The sequence below is a fragment of the Olea europaea genome, chromosome 17, assembly GCF_002742605.1.
Source record: "Olea europaea var. sylvestris chromosome 17, O_europaea_v1, whole genome shotgun sequence".
Classification (NCBI taxonomy): Eukaryota; Viridiplantae; Streptophyta; class Magnoliopsida; order Lamiales; family Oleaceae; genus Olea; species Olea europaea.
In genome coordinates this window covers 21,931,977-21,941,702 of record NC_036253.1, presented here as the reverse complement: position 1 = coordinate 21,941,702, position 9,726 = coordinate 21,931,977, and positions in this window count along the sequence as shown.

Below are 9,726 nucleotides of genomic sequence, written 5' to 3'. Positions count from 1 at the left end.
ATTCTTCTTATGTGAAAGAAATCTGTGCAGTGATGTGATAAATGCGTTAAAAAACAATAGCTTTTAGCTATTATTAGATTCCTGTTTTCTGAAATTTATTTTCAACCACATATATTATGGCCCCATCAAATTTTATCAACTTATTAATTACACATTTTATTTTTATTTTTATCAAAATTTACTAAAAAATTAATTTTTATTTAAACCAAATCGGGGCTAAATCTCAACTTTTGCATCCATGATGAATTATTCAAGATTTATGTAGTATTAAAAGGTATAATACAATATATATAGACTTACACACACATAAACGTTCTCCTACCTACAATGGAAAGTTTTATCTTGTCCACTTAGAAAGAAATGTAGTTATGATTTTTACATTTGGAGAGAATCGTAAGGTTTTTCTACCACATCAATAAGTGAGCAATCTAATATTATCTATTGTGAGCAGGAAATCGATTTTGTATATAAATATATAACCCAACGTGATAGGTGTTGTAGCCAGACCGTCCTGGCTGCCGTAATTGATTTTTAATTTAAGTGGCCCACTTGTTTCCAAAATAATTGGCTAAGCCCGTAATGATGTTAGTAAATGAAATTTTGTCAAGATCTAGTCACTTAACAAATTCACATGGGAAAATTGAGCAAGGAGTTACTAGTCCAATAAACAAGGAAATATAATTAATCCAGTCGAAGATAAGTAACATGGACTTTCTTAATTACTAAAATTAACCATCCAACGATTCTCACGATCATTCACTTGAAACGGAGATTTTAACACTTAGTGCATGTACAATCAACTTTATTTCATGTATAAGAGACCTTCATGATGCAGAATATTCATTTGTGGATTCGAGGCCAAGGGAGTGACAATGGTTATTATATATTTCGAATGGGACCATGCTCCAAAGTGGACAACAAAGATAAAGATGAAAATCTTACGAAGATTGTGACGAGATATATGGTAATAAGGAACACTAAAAGGGCTCATAAGAAATAAAATTAACATTTTTCTGACTCCTTAGCTCCCATCTTTTAGATTGCTTAAATTACCTGGATTATATTTCGTTGTCTACAGGTCACTTCGTAAACCCCTTCTTGAGTTTGTATTCTAATAAAATTTTCATTTAATAAATATTTCATCTGCAGGTTGATTTGATTGAAAAAAGAAAAGATTTAATTTATTATTGTTATTCATCCTAATCTTAACCAATAAATAATTTTCATCACGTTATTCTTAAATGAAAATTTAAAAAAAATACAAAGTTGAAGAATTTGACCAAACACGAACGCAGCCTTTGTGTAATTTGATCAAAATTTTTACTAATTGTACTTAGACTTTTCAAAAAAGCAGACTGATTTAGAATCCTAATCAGTGTTGCAAGTTGTAATGTTAATCGTATTTGAAGTGTGTTGGATAATCTATATATCAAATAACTAATCAACAAGGTCAATATTTGCCTTTCGATATGCAACAAAAGGGTGCTCAATGATGAATTAATCATGATATTGAATAGACATGATAGTATAATAAAATAAAATTTTAACTACTTACAACAATATTGAAATAGTGCTTTAACATTATCAATCCCGTTGTAGTATCCGAATTTTTTTGACAAAGGGAGTGATCGACTCTCACAATGACGAGGGCCCCACTTTTTTTTGAATTTTTTTATTCACACAGGATCCACAGCATGTGAGAGACTGTCAACTATTTTGATAAAAAAATTCGTAGCAAAATTCTAACATTATAATATATAAAGATTTATACATGTACAGTGGAAGATTAGTTCGTATGACCATTAGACTTGAAAGGGAAAAGAAACAGTTCCATAACTCGCTGAAGTCAGAATTGCTATCATTGGTTAATCATACGACTGTCAATCTTTTCGCTAGGTCGATCTTGTCTGTAATGGACATCACTCTATTGGAGCTAGTCGTGACCAATAATGGTGGAGCCACGTGAGGTCATGTAGGGTTCATTATTGATACCACAAAAATTCAGAAATTTTGATTTTGTTTCAATTTTATTTACTTTCCCCGAATTTAAGCTCCGTTTGATCCCCATTAAATTCAATTACATTATATTACATTTTTCTCTTATATTTTCAACTACACAATCTTTCATAAAATAATATTACACGTAAATCGAAAACTTTTCCTTCTTTTTTAACCACTTCTTTTTTTAAAAAATATTATTCCTCCCATTTTCTTTTTCAGACAATGAGGGTCAAACAGGGCTAAAAGTTTTATGATTTTTTTGAAGGTTATGCAATACGAGTTTCACGATGCTCCGAAAAATCTTCACAACTCAAAGTACAAGTGTGAATTCAATTTTTTTTTCTTTCATATGAAAATAGATTGATAGATATTTCCAACGATATATGGTTCATCAAATTCTAATAACTCCAGAGAATCAGTGATTTTGGAAGATTGTGCATGTGAGTTTCGAGCTGTTATGAAAAAACCTTCATAACTCGAAGTACGAATGTGAATTCGAATAATTGGTTCTTTCACATGAAAGTAGATTGATAGAACTTCGAAACATAAGTTTTAGCCACAAGTGTTTTCATCCTCAAGTCAAAACCCATGATTTATGCAAGCATTAAACTCATGTTTAATTATTTTTATTTATTTATTTTTAACTTCTTTCATCAACAATGAAAAATGCCGAGTTCCACCACTAATGTCCAATATTGTTAGTTGACTCACAATGTACTTCGCAATTGCACTAGCTTTTGTATAGATAATTGATTTAATTTTAAGTTTCTTGAAAAGAGAAATCTTATGCTAAAATAGAAGCAGAAGTAATGTGGATTATTCAAGAATCAAAATTGATTTACTTTATAAAAAATAATATATTAGCGAACTTCTATGAAATGGTTTTACAGGATTCAGCTAATTGTCAACGATACTAAGTACATCAAAAAACATCGTGAGATTTTAACATTCATAATCTCAAAACTCGAAAGGCCACTTGAAAACGGTCGTTGCCCTTACTGTGGATATTTGCCCCTTTTGTTTGTGTATCCTTTGGCCTTTTCAGCTCGATGACAAGCTTACGATCTCCTCCTTATCCTTAATTATCAGAATCAAAATGTATATTGTGATGAGTATATTCAGTTCTTATCCATTCCCAGATGTGTATCCATTCAAGTGGACAAATGGGGACTAAACTTCATATGATTAGATTCTAATAATTTATGACTTAAATTATTATTTTTGTCTTTCTCAAGTTTTGTATTATATAGATATTTTATCTTTTTCCTTCATTTAAATATGTTAAGGCGGTCGGCTTAAAAATTGTTAGTGAAAATAACAATTAAAGTATTTAAATAAATAATGTAAGACATATGGTCACGAGTTTTTTTCACAAATTCCACATTAACAATTTATTATTATTATTATTTTTTATTTTTTATTTTTATTTTATTTTATTTTATTTTATTTACTTATTTTTTGTGTGTGTGCATGTATGTGTTTTATTTTATTTCTTTTGTTGCAAAATGTCGTATCGTGGGACAGATTTGGCGTTTTGTTATGACATTTTGTGATTAACAAACTAATAAAGCAGGACCTTAAGTGTGGAATATTCTTGTTGTTGTTAGCTTTGATTCTATTTTAGGACAAGTTGGGTTGGATCCACGTACATTTTGCGTTGGATAATGGGTCGTTAATTTTTGTGGAAATTACAGGAAACCATAGGATTAAAATCTTGAATTCAAAAATTAGATGGAGAGTTTAACATTTCAAAAATCAAAATTTTTTTAACTAAACATAATATATAAAATAAATATTAGAAATAACTAAAATTCAACCCCAATGCCTAGACAAACCCTAAAATTTCATCACCTCCTTTCTCTTTATATCTTCTCTCTACCACCCACCCTTTTCAATTTCGGCAACGCTACGAAATCGGCACCACTCCTCTTTTAGATGAGGCGCGTGATCGTTGCGCATGACCTAGCAAAATGGCGGCAGCACTGCTACACACGATCGCTAAGCGCGGGGCCATGACAATCGTGTGCAGAACCACTGCTGTATACGATCACCGTGCATGCTGTTGCTACGAGGTGCTGCTGATGGTTGTGAGGCGGTGCTGGTGTAGCCAAGTTTATGGTTTTGGATCCGTGCGCGCTGTTGCAGTGACGGGCCGTTGATAGTTGTGAGGCAGTGTTGGCGTGGTGACGATGTGGTACTGGATTTGTGGTTTTGGATTCGTGTTTTGAATTAGTGGTTGTCGGTGTGGTTGGTGGTTTAGGTATGGTTGGATTTGTGTTTTGGAATTGTGGTTGCGGATTGGTGGTTGTCACTGTCATTGGGGGTGCGGTGCGATGTGGTTGGTTGTGGTGTGGGTTCGTTGGTAGTTGTGGTTTTGTTGTGGTATGGTTTTTGCATTGCTGTGATGTGTGGCGGTGACATTGGTGGTGGTCGTGCCGCAGATGGGAAGGGTGGGAAGGGTGTTTGTGGTGGTAGTTGTGGTTGTGGGTGTGGTGCGGTGCGGTGGCTGTAGTTGTTTTGGTTGTGTTGTGTTGTGTGGTGTGGTGTAGTGGTTGTGGCGGTAAATGACAGTGGTCTTGTTGGTAGACGACGGTGGTCGTGGCAATGAGATGTCGGTGGCGATGGTCTTTTGAGGCGGATGTGTTGATTTGCTTGAGATCGTGGTGTTGCTGTCGGGTGGTGCTGCTGCTGTTAGTGGTGGCGGTGGTGCAGATGGAGGAAGTGGTTGTCAGCAAGTGTCACAGATTATTTGGTTGATTGTGATCATTAAATTAGTTAATCTGTTACCAATAAACAATATGTGACCAATGAAAAAGATAAATTGTGACAAAAAAATAATATGTGACCTAAAAAATATTAATTTGTGACTGTTTAATAAGTTGTGACATATAATATTTATAATTTGTAATTAATAAATAAATTGTGACCCATAAATTTTTTTATCTGTGATTGATGAACAAATTGTGACCTATAAAGTTTTTGAATTGTGACCCTTAAATAATTTGTAACATTTAAAAATTATGATTTGTAATTGAAAAATAATATGTGACTAACTAAATTGTGAATCTGTGACGAAATTATGTTATGTGACATTAATATATCTAATAAATATATAATTAATTAATTAAATTATAAATAAATTATATTAAATATTCGATTTTTGAAATTTCAAACTTGTATTTTTTTTAGTTTTGAAACGGACAATAGTATGAACTTTTCCCTTAATTTTTTGAGGATTGGATCAAATATCGATTTATTATAAATTGAGAAAATAGAAACGTTAGTCTTACGAGCAGAAATGAAATTGGACCGGATCTGTATCCATCGGTTCTTATGTCTGGTTTAGTTTTTTAATGCTTAAAAGGTTTAAAAAAATAGTTGTATAATTTTTTTTTAATTTAATTCAAAACTTTTGATTACGTAATTAATGTATAGCCATATATCAAGAGACTATAAAACTAACTTCATAATTAATGTAAAGCCATATATCAAGAGACTATAAAACTAACTTCATTCATGTTTTTTAAAGTTCATAATAGCTTATAAATGATGAAATTAGGTCTGGGCAAAAAGAATCGAAAAATCAACCAAATTAATTAAATTGAACACACTCAAGTCAGTATGGGTCGGTTTAACACATGTAATTGGTTTGGTTTGGCATTTTTTTTTTAAAAACAAAATCATGGTGGATTGTTTAGTTATGGTTTGAAGTCTCAAACCTCTGATTAATCGAACCGACCCAACCCACTTACATATTTATCTTTTTTTGTTTTTTAAAGAAAAATAAAATCAAAAGATAAGTCGTATCTCATTACTATATCTCGATTCCTTCCAATTTATGATGTTACTAATAAGTAATAGTAATGAAAATTTTCTTTTACAAACTCATTATGTTATATTTGGCCTTTTTTTTTTCTCGACTTGAGCAGTCAGTTTACATAATGCATAAAAAAGCAACAAAACTTTTAAGCTTTCTATTTATCTGTGTCGATTAACCTGATTTTATTTGTTAATCAATAATTCTTGTAATATAAAGTTATTTAGTTATTTTAGATCTTGTAATATAAGTGAGCATAAAACCTGAATAATATATATTTTTTTAATTCAATTTGAACTAAAAGTCTAAATGGATTCATCGAAAGGAATGTGGTCTGGTTCAATTTGATTTACAAGTTATACTGAATTGGTTTAAGATGAAATTCACTTAAATGTATTAATTTGGTTTTGGTTTTCGGTTGGAGTTGAAACCGATTCAAACCAAACCACGCCTATACCTAGGTCAAACTGTATTTTTATTAACACAATCCGTAATATTCATAATTTTTTTCCCCTAATGTTTAACTACGCATTCCTTACAATTTATTACTTATAAGTAATTGTAAACTGTGACAAACATGTAAGCTACAGCTATAATTAATTTAGAGCATTTACATATTCGATTCTAACCAACAAGCAAACTCCAAATAGACCCAATTTGAACCGACAAATTTGATTAGATTCTATACTCACGGGTGAACAATAAACTATTAATATGTCAAATCGAACTAAAATCATAGTCTTGAAATCGTTACTTTGGTTCCACATTGATTGACAATGTTTTGATTTAAAAATCAAACCAAACCACTTGAAAAGGGCTTGATTTGATTTAGGCGTAAGTAGTTAATAATCGTTTAAAACCAAATTATTCGTTCAATCACTTTTTGTTTTTTGAAAAAAAATTTTGTATTTAAATTATATTATTTATTACTTCAATTTATGCTTCAAAAAAAAATGTATTTACTAGTCACCTTCTATTTTTGGTAGGGAAATAAATGGTTTATGATTTATTTTTCTTCTAGAAATAATGAATTTGTAAAATTAATTTTATGGTTGAACTTTATATTATTTTATATGTTTAAACTTGAATTGAGACAAATTTATTAAAAGGTTGGTATTTTAACGTTGATATTAAAAGGTTTCAATATATATATATATAGGGAAGCGTTTATCATACACATGAATTTGACAAGTATTTTTGACAATTAATCGCGACCTTTAATTTAAGCAAATCCAATAATTTAGTACCTCATGAATTTCAAGTTGTTATAATTAACTCTCTCATGATCTTAGTAAAATACAAACTAACCGTTAAATTTGCTTAAATTAAAGGTCGCGATTATTTGTCAAAAATATATATATATATTCACTTGTTTAAAAGGCATTTTTATACGTTAAATTTGTGTTTGAATCAAATTTAACAAAAGAAAGCTTCATTTGATTTAAAAATAATTCACAAAACTGCTGAAATCGAATTGTATACATCCTATTCATCGTGTTGAAGTGGGTACCAAAAATAATAATAATAATAATAATAATAATAATAATAATAATAATAATAATAATAATAATAATAATAATTGCCTACCCCAAATTGATTACTGAAGCATTTTACTTCAAGCGATTTTTGGGATAACTTCGACTTAAATTCGCAATCTTGAATTTTGAAAAAGAATGTCGACGAGAACTGTGAATAACTGAAATGTTTTATCCTTCTGACTTTCGAAAGATAATATTGAATGTTTACTATAGTGAAAACCTTAAACATTTAGGGTGCGTTTGATTGCAAGTAGGAAAATTGCATTGAAAGAAAATATTTTCCAGGTAATTCAATTGTCTGGAAATTATTTACATGGAAAATGTTAATTACACATGTTTGATTGACTTAAATTTCAACCTAAAAAATGTTATAATTTTCCAACTTTAGGTGTTTGATAGCCATTATTTTCCATGGAAATTGTTATTTTTTCCAATTTTATCTGTTTGACTATTTTCCATGGAAATTCACTTTTTCCATGGAAAATATTGGATTTTTTCCATGAAAATTTGTCAATGAATGTTCCAACTCTTAAACAAATTATAGACATAAATTCGGCCAAATCCTAATCAATCCTAATTAATATAGCAGTTAATTTATGGATAAAAACATGCCAAGATTCGGTACGAAAGCTGCATAAACACTGTCGAGATGAAATAATTATCCCCACCAATTCAGATTACTACCAGTTAAATATTCTTCTTTGCAATCAAAAATAATAATCAGATAATCAATTCAATAAATAATGATGAAATTTCGTCCAACGTATTACATAAAACGAAAATGAAAAAACCCGTAAAATCTCTATCATAAGAAAATAGGAAATAAAATCAACATAGATGTCATACTTCCACATATGTTTGTTGAATTATCCAAGCACGTCATCTTAAAATAGTGGAGGCAGATCACGGCCCAGAATCTTAAATACTAAATCACGCTTGAATTCTTCATCAGTCAAACTCATAAATACTCTAGCCAGACTCTCATCTGATCGAAAAATTTTCATTACTTGCATTATGTCACTCTTTTCTATACTCATGCCTTGTAATTTTTCTAGAACCAACTGCCAATTGATGTGGTTTAGTGTATCTAATGTTGCTTGAGTCTCCATAGCATTAGCAATTTTTTTAGATGATTCGGCAATGCTTGATAGGGCAACGAGACTCTCATCATTAGGTTGGGTACGTCGACGGCGAACTTTGTTAGTTCCTCCTTCAACGTTACGCTTAGGAGCGCGAATGGGACTTGGTTCGGTATCCTCATTTTGACCATCAACTTCATGCACATTTTCATCTAAAAAAATTAATAAAATAAGAATTTGTTAGAATCTCTAATATAATACGAATTATATAAATTTTTATGTACGATCTAGTACGTACCATGTTCGGGGGATAAAATGTCATTGCTGGTTACAGCACGATCTCCTGTAGTAGAATCATTTCCAAAGATAGCCTCCAAATCATCATAACGAGCACAAAGTTTGGTCCTCCACTTTCCAAATTCTGGTTTGCCCTACAAGAAAAAGAGTGAAATATGTTTTACGCTAGTCAGTGGTCAAAATAAATTATATTACTAATATTTAAGGAATAATACTTTCGTTGGTCAATGAAATTTTGTACCTTCAACAACTCCTCCCAAGCTAGTACATCGGTTGTAACCCAAAACCACTCATACTTAACAACTGATGAACTTCAACATATTCTTTTTTCAGAGTTTTCAATCGCGCGCTCACATTCTTATCAGACACCACGACTCCACATCCATTGTGCACGCTCTCGATTGCTTTGGACACATGATATGATGAAAAGACATTGTCACTTCTTTTGTGACAAGCCAACACTTGATGTAGTAGTGCAGTTACCATACAACCATCTATTGCATCACTCCAACGTATTTGACGATTCCTAGAATTAGGATCCGCTTGGGTTGAGCTTATTTCCTCCACATCTGAATGGAGGGTTGGTCTAGGAACTCGATAAGGAGCCGTAGAGCTTTGTCGAATATTTGCCATGATATCTATAGTGCAAGATTAATAAATAAGAACATTTAAGAAAATTACATGTCAACAATTTGTATCGAATAACAGTAATTCAAATTACAATATTTAAAATTCTAGCAAGTTTATGTCAACTATTATAGGACATGAAAAAAAAAGCAAAAAATATGCTTCATGTCAATACGTCTTCAATTCAAGTAATTACTACAGATGAAAGTCTAGTAAGTATAAATCCATTACATAAAAAGAAAAAAAAAAGAAAAAAAAACGCCACAAGAAAAAAAAGGAAAAAAAATTAGATTTCAAGCAACATCAATTCCCGCATTCTGATTGGGAAGATAATCAGCCCACATTAAATCAACAATCGCATTCCTCT